Consider the following 11669-nt stretch of genomic DNA (forward strand, 5'->3'; position numbering starts at 1 on the left):
GGTGCTTGTTTTAATGTTCCCTAAACAACGTAAGAATATAAGAGAATGCAAGTCTGCACAGAAAAAAATTTAAATTAAATAAAAATCAATTATTGCCATAATTGAATGATAATATTAAATCAAATATGATTTTTATTAGGTTAGGTTAAAGTGGCAGCCCGATTTCAGGCTCACTTAGACTATTCAGTACATTGTGATACCACATTACCTAAAAGTACCTATTGCATATTGGCACTTCTAGTTTTCACCGCTGAACCTTCTCGATTATTTTCTTCTGTTGAAGCAACCAGATTGTTCCAAAAACATTGGCAGACGTTTTCCAGGTCCGCCAGTATTCTAAAGCTATATGCCCCTAAAATTTGCTTACGCCTTACACAAAATGTAGGACACTCACACAAGAGGTGTTTAATTGATTCCTTTTCCTCCGCATCATGACAGCTCATACAGTAGTCATTATACTTCGCGCCAACAGTTTTTGCAAAATCGCCTATCAGGCAGCGACCCGTTATAGCAGATATCAGGAGTGATATCTGACGTTTTGATATCTAGTGTGCAGTTTAAGTTTAAATGGGGCCATATTTGCTTGGTATCGTTACAACCCTTGCAATTCTTCCATCGAACATTTGCCATAACAGCCTTCTCACGCAGTAAGAGCTTGCAGGTAGCCAGAGGCATACCAACAGATTCTAGTTCCCCAGGAATATGTAAGGTAGTCCCTAGCCTTGCTAACTCATCCGCTTCGCAGTTCCCCGGTATTAGGTGAATATTGTACTGCTATGCTATCTTAATAAGTTAATTACGAAAATAATCGGTTGAATGGAAAACTGTTTAAAATGTAAAAATTTCATTATATGTACAGTGCACTCGCGGTAACATGAACTAATTAAAACCAAGAGAGTTCACGTTAGCGAAAATGTCCACGGTAGCGAATTTCAGAACAAAACATAGCCATATTCGGGAGTTGTACACGTTCTAGCGTGATAGTCTTCTATTTTTTTTATTATTAATATTAAAAATGTAATTCCTTAAAAAACGAATAAAAAAAGATCGAAAAAATATCAGTGGGTATGGAATTATAAAGCAATTTAAACTAATAAATAAAATTCACGAAAAAAGCCAAACTAGATCACTAAAAAATTCCGTAAGTACCCAATAAACACAGGATGAACGTTTTTCAAATGCAACAACTTTTCAGTTTGAGGGTAAATGTAATTTTCAACATAAATTCAACTTGACTTGAAACAGCTCATCTTCAATACATCTTCAAATTTTTTGCGACTTACTTCCAATTTGCCAAAATGTTGACGAAATCTTTGAAAAAGTGAAGATAATATGAGAAAACTTTGACAAAACACTACCCTAAAATGCAACGAAAAAACCATGTGGTTTTTAATAGTTATTTGTGCAACGAAGTTCGTGGTCAATTGGAAGAAATAAAACAATTGGGAAATTCTAATTACTAAAAATTCTAATTACTGTACAGTGCACTCGCGGTAACGTGAACTAATTAAAACCAAGAGAGTTCACGTTAGCGAAAATGTCCACGGTAGCGAATTTCAGAACAAAACATAGCCATATTCGGGAGTTTTACACGTTCTAGCGTGATAGTCTTCTATTTTTTTTATTATTAATATTAAAAACTTAATGTAATTACTTAAACAAATAAGTAAAGTACAAAGTCGGGCGGAGCCGACTATATCATACCCTAAACCACCCTTACTGAATTAGTAATCATAAGCATTTGTGGGGTAACATTGATATAGGTATGGGAGATAAACCGCAGTTGCATATTTAAGAAAATTAAGGGGTACATGTTTATGGGTGCTTTGTGTCAATCTGACTATAGCTCATAGTCAATGTTGTCAGGGAAAATGTTCGGTTTATCCTACAAGGACAAAAAAGTTCCCTACTTTCCCATACATTCTCAAACAATTTTTCCTACTATATTTTTCGTTAAATTTAAAAATTTTACAAAACAAAAATGGTTCTAAGTACTTTATTATCTTAAAACATGAATATGCAACGTATATAACTTAGAATATAAATTTGTATTATTGTTGGTAGAATTCTACCCAAATTAGTAATTTTTTTTTTGTTAAATCTCTATAAAAATAAAATTTTGGAAAAAGTTTCTATAAACAAATTTTTGTGAGAAATTTTTCTATAGAAATAAAATTTTGACAATAAATTCTATAGAAATAAAATTTTGAGAAAAAATTCCACAGAAATAAAATTTTGAGAAAATTTGTTATAGAAATAATATTTTGAAAAAAAAAATCTATAGAAATACAATTTTGACAAAATGTTCTATAGAAATAAAATGTTGACAAAATTTTGTACAGGAATAAAGTTTACCACACATTGTTAAAGATCAAGCCTTGCCGGCTTCTAATTTCCTCCTCTAGACCCACCAAAATGTAAAAATTATTACAAATTGTGTTGAGTGAAAATGTCCTTTATTGTGGCCCTACGTCCCTACAAGACGCTAAATATTAGAAAAACCATACATATAGGGAATTTCCCCTACTTCTAGCAACACTGGATGTGTTGATATTGATATTACGGAGTTGGTATGCCACTAATATTGAGCCCATTATTAAAAAAGAGAAAATCGTTAAATTAGTGTAAAAAAATTGTAAAAATCGAGCAATATACTTATGTAAGAGCTACAAGTACGATCGGCTAGTACATCAAAATTTGAAATTTGAGTAACTTTGGTTAATAAATAAGAGTAGTATGGCCAAATTTGGGAAAATCGAGAGATGTATTTATATGGAAGCTATATCTAAATCTGAACCAATTTGCATAATATTTTGCGGCTTTGATTAATACCACAAAAGGTTACCTTGTGCAAGATTTGAGTAAGATCAGTTAAGAAATGAGGCCTGTATGGTCAAACATAAGGCTATTAGGGGCGAATTTTTCAAAATCGGGTGATACATATATGGGAGCTATATCTACATCTGAACCGATTTCGATGAAATTTTGCACATATAGTTAGTACTATAGAGGACTGGATCTAGCCAACTTTGAGTAAGATCGGTTGATAAATAAAGGTTTTGTGGCCAAATTTGGGAAAATCGGGCTATACATATATATGGGAGCTATATCTAAATCTGAACCGATTTGGATGAAATTTTGCAGACTTGAAGGGCGATGGAAAAGATTACCTTTTGCCAAATTTGGTGACGATCCATTTGAAAAAAAGCGCAACGTGACCCCATTTGTCGAAATCGGACGATACATATATATGGGAGCTATATCTAAATTTGATCCGATTTCTCCCAAATTCAATAGCGTTCGTCCTTGTGCCCAAAAAACTCCCTATACCAAATTTCATCAAAATCCGTTAATAATTGCGACCGGAATCCTGTGAACAACAAATACATGGACAGACGGACGGACGGACACCAAGCGCTAGATCGACTCAGGAGGTGATTCTGAGTCGATCGGTACATATTTTATGGGGTCTAAAATCAATATTTCTGGTAGGCACAGTTTTTGGCCGATCAAACTTATTATACCCTGACCACTATGTGGTTTAGGGTATAAAAACAAATAAAAAAGAGATCGAAAAAATATCAGTGGGTATGGAATTATAAAGCAATTTAAACTAATAAATAAAATTCACGAAAAAAGCCAAACTAGATCACTAAAAAATTCCGTAAGTACCCAATAAACACAGGATGAACGTTTTTCAAATGCAACAACTTTTCAGTTTGAGGGTAAATGTAATTTTCAACATAAATTCAGCTTGACTTGAAACAGCTCATCTTCAATACATCTTCAAATTTTTTGCGAATTACTTCCAATTTGCCAAAATGTTGACGAAATCTTTGAAAAAGTGAAGATAATATGAGAAATCTTTGACAAAACACTACCCTAAAATGCAACGAAAAAACCATGTGGTTTTTAATAGTTATTTGTGCAACGAAGTTCGTGGTCAATTGGAAAATTCTAGACAAATAACTGAATTTACTCCAAATGGTTTATAATAATAGGTAAGTGAAAATAAACAAGTATATACGGCCGTAAGTTCGGCCAGGCCGAATCTTATGTACCCTCCACCATGGATTGCGTAGAAACTTCTACGAAAGACTGTCATCCACAAATTTCAACTCACTCGGATGAAATTTGCTCCTCCAAGAGGCTCCAAAACCAAATCTCGGGATCGGTTTATATGGGGGCTATAAATGATTATGGACTGATATGGACCACTTTGGCACTTTTGGAACCTTGGTTGTTAAATATCATATACTACCACCACGTACCAAATTTCAACCAAATCGGATGAATTTTGCTTCTCCAAAAGGCACCGGAGGTCAAATCTGGCGATCGGTTTATATGGGAGCTATATCTAATTATGGACTGATAGGAACCAATTCCTGCATGGTTGTTGGATACAATATACTAACATCACGTACCAAATTTCAGCCGGATCGGATGAAATTCGCTTCTCTTAGAGGCCTCGCAAGCCAAATTTGGGGATCCATTTATATGGGGGCTATACGTAAAAGTGGACCGATATGGCCCATTTGCAATACCATCCGACCTACATCAATAACAACAACTTGTGCCAAATTTCAAGTCGATAGCTTGTTTCGTTCGGAAGTTAGCGTGATTTCAACAGTCGGACGGACGGACGGACATGCTCAGATCGACTCGGAATTTCACCACGACCCAGAATATATACACTGAAAAAACAGTGAACCCTTTTCCATTGCAAAATGAACTGTAGTAAAATTGACCATGATTTAGCCCTTAAGATTTTTTTCTACTTGTCTAGTTTATAATTCTCTTAAATTTTAGTTCATCTATAACATTGTATTTTAGTTCATTTTTACAACACCATAAAATTTATATACCCCTACCAAGTTAAAAAATCAGTATTATTTTGGTTTACGTGCTTATTTTGTGGGAAACTCGATAATAAAAATTGGTTAACAGTCTCTTTAAAATGTCGACGACTAAACTATTTTTAAATCAATCATTCCACAGTACAGAGAAATTAAATAATTAAAGGAACAACAAACCGTTTTACTATTATGAAAATGTTCATACATTAAAATTAAACTTTCTTTAAGCAAAAGTACTTTATTATAAAAATTTATGATGAAAGTTCTTAATACAATGTTTTTTTGTGAATAAAAATTATGACCACGTGGAACAGAGAGTAGTTCATTTGAACTCGCTGTTTGGACGTTTTGACTTATCCTTTTTTTATTCATCGTAGGTCATTTTTTTACATATCTTGCTGGAAAAAAATGGAAACTATAATGAAAATTGTTAAAAATTAACACCATGTAATGAATAATTTTTAATTCTTCATTTTAGCTTGTAACTTACAATATTTGGGGGCATTTTATCAAATGGTGTAAGGAATTCAACTTTTCTTTGGAAAACGTATCTCATAAAATTTGCACCTGAAACAATTAGAGAAATAATGAAGTATTCTATATAAACTCATAAAACTGTGTTGTTATCGATGTGAAGGATATAATAAAATACATATTCTAGATGAAAGAAAACCAAAGTTTTAATATAAAACTTACCAATTCTCTATTTAATTGTACGCTGAGGGGAATATAAAAAGTTGCCCAAATTTATTTGAGTTACTCTGAAATTAAATATTTATTTTTTACATTAAATAAAATTATTAAATAGGTTTTCAAAAAATCTAATGAAAAAAATAATAAAATGCATAAAAAACCAAATATTCTTGATAACCCTAGACAGTCATCATTCGTCAAAATGACGACACGTAATTTCATTTTCGATTTAAAATGCATTTTAGTCTATTGGGAAATGGTAAATTTAAGTTATACTAATTCGACCGTTTTATGAATTGTTGTTTTATTCTACTTAAAACCAAATTGAATAAGAAAATAAATTCAAGTTTGGTTCATTTTTTCGCTCACGGTGAAATCAGCCGTACACACAAAAAAATTTCACGAACATTTTTCCAATTAAAATTTTAATTGAGTTTTAAAAAAAATATTCAATTAAAAATTTAATTGATTCAACAATTTTTTTAATTGAAACAAAAATCAATCACAAAAATAATAGTATCAATTAATTTTTTAATTGGATCAATTAACTTTTTAATTGACCTTCAATTAATTTTTTAATTTATACTATCATTTCTGTGATTGAAGACATTTCAATTAAAAATTAATTGGATCAATTAATTTCGTGATTGAATCAGAAAAAATTTTTTTGTGTGTAGTCAAAATTACGAAGGATGACGTTAATGTACAAAAAATAAGGATGACTGTCCAGGGTTAAAAGAAAGTTAAAGAATCCTAACCAATTCACTATTAAATTACAGGCAAAGTAGTACTAAATGTGTCCAAATTTTTAAGGGGTTATTCTCAAATTACGTATTTTTTTATTATTTTCATATATGGATTAAACCCTTACAGACTAACAGTAATATATTACATTATATACATATCGTTTGTTAATATATCAAGTATTTAATAATAATGTTATCTTTTTCTTTACATTGTATTTCTCTTCTGACAAATCAAGATAATAATAAAATTTATTGAATTCTTTACAAAGACGGCGAAGTGGATCGTTGTTTTCAAAGTTCGTTCGAAAGTATTCAATGTGGAGCAGTTCAAAGTTGCGGGTAGGTCTAAAGGGTACATTGAATGATATGCTGTTAATAAGGAAGTCAGATTTAAATCTTCCGTTAATTAAATCAACCATAAAACAGATATTCAGCATGGTATGTCTACTTTTCAGTGTAGGTAATTTGATGAGCGATAGTCTTTCTTTGTAAGACGGCAAGGTTTGAGGTGTCCAGTTATTCCGACGTAAACAAAACAGTAAAAATTGTTTCTGAACAGATTCAATACGATTGCAATGAATTTGGTACTGTGGGTCCCAAATTACAGATCCATATTCCAGGATAGGACGCACAAGTGAAGTATATAAGTTTCTTGTAACAAATGGGTCAGAAAATTCCTTACTCCAGCGCTTGACAAATCCAAATGATCCATAGGCCTTATTTACAGTCATAGAAATGTGAGATCTAAAATTTAGCCTACGATCCAAAAGTATTCCAAGATCTTTAAAGGATTCAACAGTTTCAAGCGTTGTGCCATTCAAGTTATAATTCGTGTCGATATAATTTAATCTATAAAAAGAGATATGCTTGCATTTCTTTATGTTCAGTTCCATCATATTTGATGAGCACCATCTGTACATGCTATTCAGATCAGATTGGAGTAAGGATTGGTCATCACTATTCCGAATAACCTTTATAATTTTAACATCGTCAGCATACATGAGAGTGTAACCATATTTAATGGCTGATGGAAGGTCATTTATAAATAAGCAGAACAATAGAGGGCCAAGATGACTGCCTTGTGGAACACCAGAAGGCACATGTATTGATTTTGAAATAATGTTATCAAATACTACAAATTGTGTACGATTCTTTAGATAACTTTCAAACCAGGATACCATTAATTCACTGAAGCCCATGCGATGCAGTTTGTACAGTAAAAGTGAATGGTTCACTTTGTCAAACGCCTTACTAAAATCAGAATAAATGACATCAGTCTGTAAACGATCTCTAAAGCCTTCATTAACCATTGTAGTCAATTCCAAGATATTTGTTATGGTCGAACAAGATTTACGGAAGCCGTGTTGTTTAGGCGATAGAAGAGAGGAGACTTGATGATTCAAAATATCAGAAATAATTTTCTCCAACAGTTTTGGAATAGCACTTAATTTAGCAATGCCCCTATAATTCGTAATATCTGACTTGCTTCCATTTTTAAATAGCGGAATGATAAATGAATTCTTCCAAAACGTAGGAAAGTGACCTGTGCGCAAAGATTCATTAAACAGAAATGAAAGAGCAGTCGAAAGAGAATGAGCACAATATTTGAGGATGTTACTGGGAATCCCATCAGGGCCCGGGCGATATGAACATTTTATCTTTTCCATATAACTCATCACAATATCAGGAGAAATAAATGGAGTAGTGAATGTCGAATATTCCTGTATCTTATATGGGTACGCATCAGATTGCTTGAAATCCTTATGGCAGTAAGTTGTTGCAAAGAACTTTGAAAACAAATTACATATAGATTCATTATCATCCCCTTCAACAGCACCATAGTGAAGGGTTCTTGGATACACATTTCGTTTAGAATTAACAAATCTGTAAAATGACTTTGGATTAAGCTTCAGTTCATTTTTAATTTTCGATAAATAATTGTTATAGGATTGTTTATTCCACAGGTTGTATTCTGAACGAGCAATTGAGTAGTTTGCATAGTCAGTCACAGATCCAGATTTTTTATACTTTTTATAAAGTTTATTCTTTCTATTCTTCAAGTTACGTAATTTACTGTCATTCCAAGGTGGACCAGTGTGAGAAGTTATTCGAATTAATGGAACAGATTGGGCAATGAATGAATTCAAAGTTTCATAAAATGTATTTATTGATTCATCAAGATTTCTCGCTGGTAAGATTTTATTCCAATCCACATTTAATAGTAATGAGTTCAGTTTTTCGTAATCAGTTCTATTAAAAGAGAATATTTTATCAGTTTTCAATACGAGTTTTTTTCGCATAGATCTCCAAAAAGACATATTTATATTCATACAGACAGTGGGATGATGAACATCTTCAGGATTTACAACGGCATTGACGCGTGATAAAAACACATCTTTTAGTTCATTTGTAAAAAATAAATCAAGTAATTTATTTTTCGAATTTTGTATGTTGCTAATTTGAAAGAGACCATCTTTTAACAAGTTTTCAACAAATTCAGATTGATATCCATTTCTTAGCATTGGTACGGAGTAATTCATTTCCTCACAATATTTCCATGTAATAGATGGAATGTGAAAATCACCAGACAAAACAATCAAATCAGAGGATCTCGCAGTAGATAGGACCGATTGGATAGCAGTCAAATGAGCATTATAAACATCGTTACAAGAACCAGGAGGAATATAGGAGCAAGTCACAAACAATGAATTATGGCCGCACCTTATTTTCACTCCTAAATATTCAATTTGAAGTTCATTTGGAATATCAATTTTTGATGAAGCAAATTTCGAAGAAACAGCAATTAGGACGCCGCCACCAGATTTCTTCAAACCATTTGTGCGGTCACATCTATAAATTTGGTACTTGTCGCATAAGATTTAAGATATTACTTTGAAGCCAGGTTTCAGTAAATATAATCAAAGCCAAAGCTATCCGTATATAGGTTGCATAATTTTGTATTAAGTCCCCTAACATTCTGATAAACTAAAGTAAAATTTGTATCAGGCAGGGTTTTATTCAGTTTTTTGATTGCTCAACGGGACGTGCAGGTAAACGGGCAACTCTATCTCTAAAAACAAATTCATGCACCACAGCTCTGTAAGGCCAAAATTCCGGATTGACCACTGTGTCAAAATGTCCTCAGGTACGAAAATTTTGAATGACGACTTGTTCCTCCTCTCTACAAATTGCAGTTTAGATACCTTAATGTCTACATTTGCATTCAGTTTTGATTTTATGTAGAAATGAATATCATCCTCAGTTGTTTCTGGAGCAAAACGGGCAGCAAAAATGGTTTTCATTGGGGGTAAGACCCTTAAAGGTTTTGGAGCTGAACCAGCAGGCGATTGATTTGTAGGTGTATTAAAAGGAGAAAAGAATGCATTAGTATCAGTTAACACAGTAGCTGGTGCCACTACTGTTCCAGTGTTCAGTGAATTCGAATGCGACGGGGTAATAATAATAAGTGGAATAGGTAAAGGTGCAGTTTCAGCGTTGTTAGTAGGAATGACAACAGTCTCTGAATCCTGAATATTATTATTGCGTTAACTAGTGTCGGAGAAATTGTTTCAATCTCATTGTTAGATGAATTCTTGTTAGTTTTAGATTTCTTCCTTTTTCTGGAATTTTCAGTTGGTGATTGTAACACTATGTCCAAGTTTGAATAATTATCAAGATTCTTATATTTTTTAAAGCGATCTGAGATCAAATCAAAATCCCTCGAAATATCATCGAGTCTGGCTCTACAGTTTTTAAAAAAGGTAAAAATTCGGCATCAATATGTTTGCACTTTTCACAGCACCACCGCAGACCCTTATCTTCACGTAAGTTGTCAATTGTGCGTGCTGCTAATTGCGCACATTTTGAATTGTAACTTGTTGAACAAATCCAGCACGAAATCATTTGTTCATCCAATTTAGTGATACGACACGACGGTATAGGGCAAGCCATTTTTCAATTTTTCTTAATATGTCAAAGACAAGAATGTGGATGCAAATATATTTCCAACAATTTCGCAATGAATAAATATATGATTCAGACTTGAAATCAAATGCAAAATTTATTACGTAAAATCCAAAGTATACTTCTAGGCATATACAAAATCAGAGTTGAGTTTAGGTTAGCAAATTCAGTACTTAGCTATTTCAACAACCAGTGATTAGTACTTAGCCTGATCAACAACCACAGAAAAACTTTTGAAGTGAGCTTTTATCAATCAAAACAGAAGGAGAACAGTGGAATGACGTTTCGTTGGCCAACACTATTGAGTGAGGAGTAAGCTGACGTTTCTAATTTGTGTACTCACAGGTCAAAGCGCCTTTTCTCTTTGTTTACAGAAACCACGAAACAACAACAAAAACTGAAATATTTGTATTGCTTTCGATGGTTTGCAGCAAAAACAATAGAAAAGGAAGATTGGAAAATGGGCGACGTCATACCAAAAGTTGCATATACGGTGTTCGATACATACACGTTCGTTCATTTTTAATTTGCAATATTTTTTGTTAAAAACTCACAAATGATGTTAAATTTTGTGTAAATAGTAATGAGAAACTTTTGACCGATTGTTCTACGTCATTCCCTGATATAAATTTCTTTTTTTTTCTTAGTTTAATTTGTGGAACAAAAAATCATAATCGACACGTTTGCATCGAACGCCGTCAATGGTTTGATACCCTCTGCTGCCATTTTCCCATCTTCATCTTCCATTGTTTTTGGTTTGCAGTTTTATAAAACTTTATAAAAATACAGCTTTCAACACAAAACAGCTCAAACGAAATATGTCGAACAGAATGCAAAAGCTTTAGATCACGTTAAGCACCGGTTTAGCACAAGTTAAGCGAGATATTCACAATGAAATTTTAATTTTAATTGGAGCAACTTGAAAACACGTCCAACAATGTAACAATGTTGACTACTTAAAAACGTTTTAGTTTTTACATTAAAAATATTACATTGGTTTCCAAAAAATTTGATTAAAGAAATACTAAAATAAGGAATTAAAAACCTGTAATTTTGGTGATAAAAATGTCACAAAAACGTAAATATTCTAGTTGAAATAAAGCCAATTTTCAAAAGAAAACTTACCAATTCTCTATTTTTTAAATTTGTTCGAATCCATCTGGAGTTGCTCTGAAATTAAATATTGTTTTTACAACAAAGAAAAACATTAAACTGGTTTTCAAAAAAAAAAATAATTAACAAATACATAAAAAATATTATTTTTAAAAGAAAGTCATATTAAAAAAATACTTACCAATTTATGAATAAACTATACGCTGAGATATAACAAACATTTTCCAAATTCATCTGTAATTGAATATTATTTTTTTTACATAGAATAATAAAAATTTCAATACACTTTCAATTTCAA

The 11669-nt window shown here is 32.2% G+C and overlaps 1 long non-coding RNA gene across 1 annotated transcript; it reads right to left on the reverse strand.

The window, feature by feature from the left end:
- Nucleotides 1-5340: 5340 nt before the first annotated feature.
- LOC142241719 (uncharacterized) lies at nucleotides 5341-11669 on the reverse strand. Its single transcript, XR_012723778.1, has 4 exons — nucleotides 11553-11669; nucleotides 11384-11428; nucleotides 5553-5617; nucleotides 5341-5423 (listed from the first exon to the last, which is right to left on the reverse strand). It is a non-coding gene; the product is annotated as an uncharacterized LOC142241719 (long non-coding RNA).

The sequence above is a fragment of the Haematobia irritans genome, chromosome 5 (assembly GCF_050003625.1).
Source record: "Haematobia irritans isolate KBUSLIRL chromosome 5, ASM5000362v1, whole genome shotgun sequence".
Lineage (NCBI taxonomy): Eukaryota > Metazoa > Arthropoda > Insecta > Diptera > Muscidae > Haematobia > Haematobia irritans.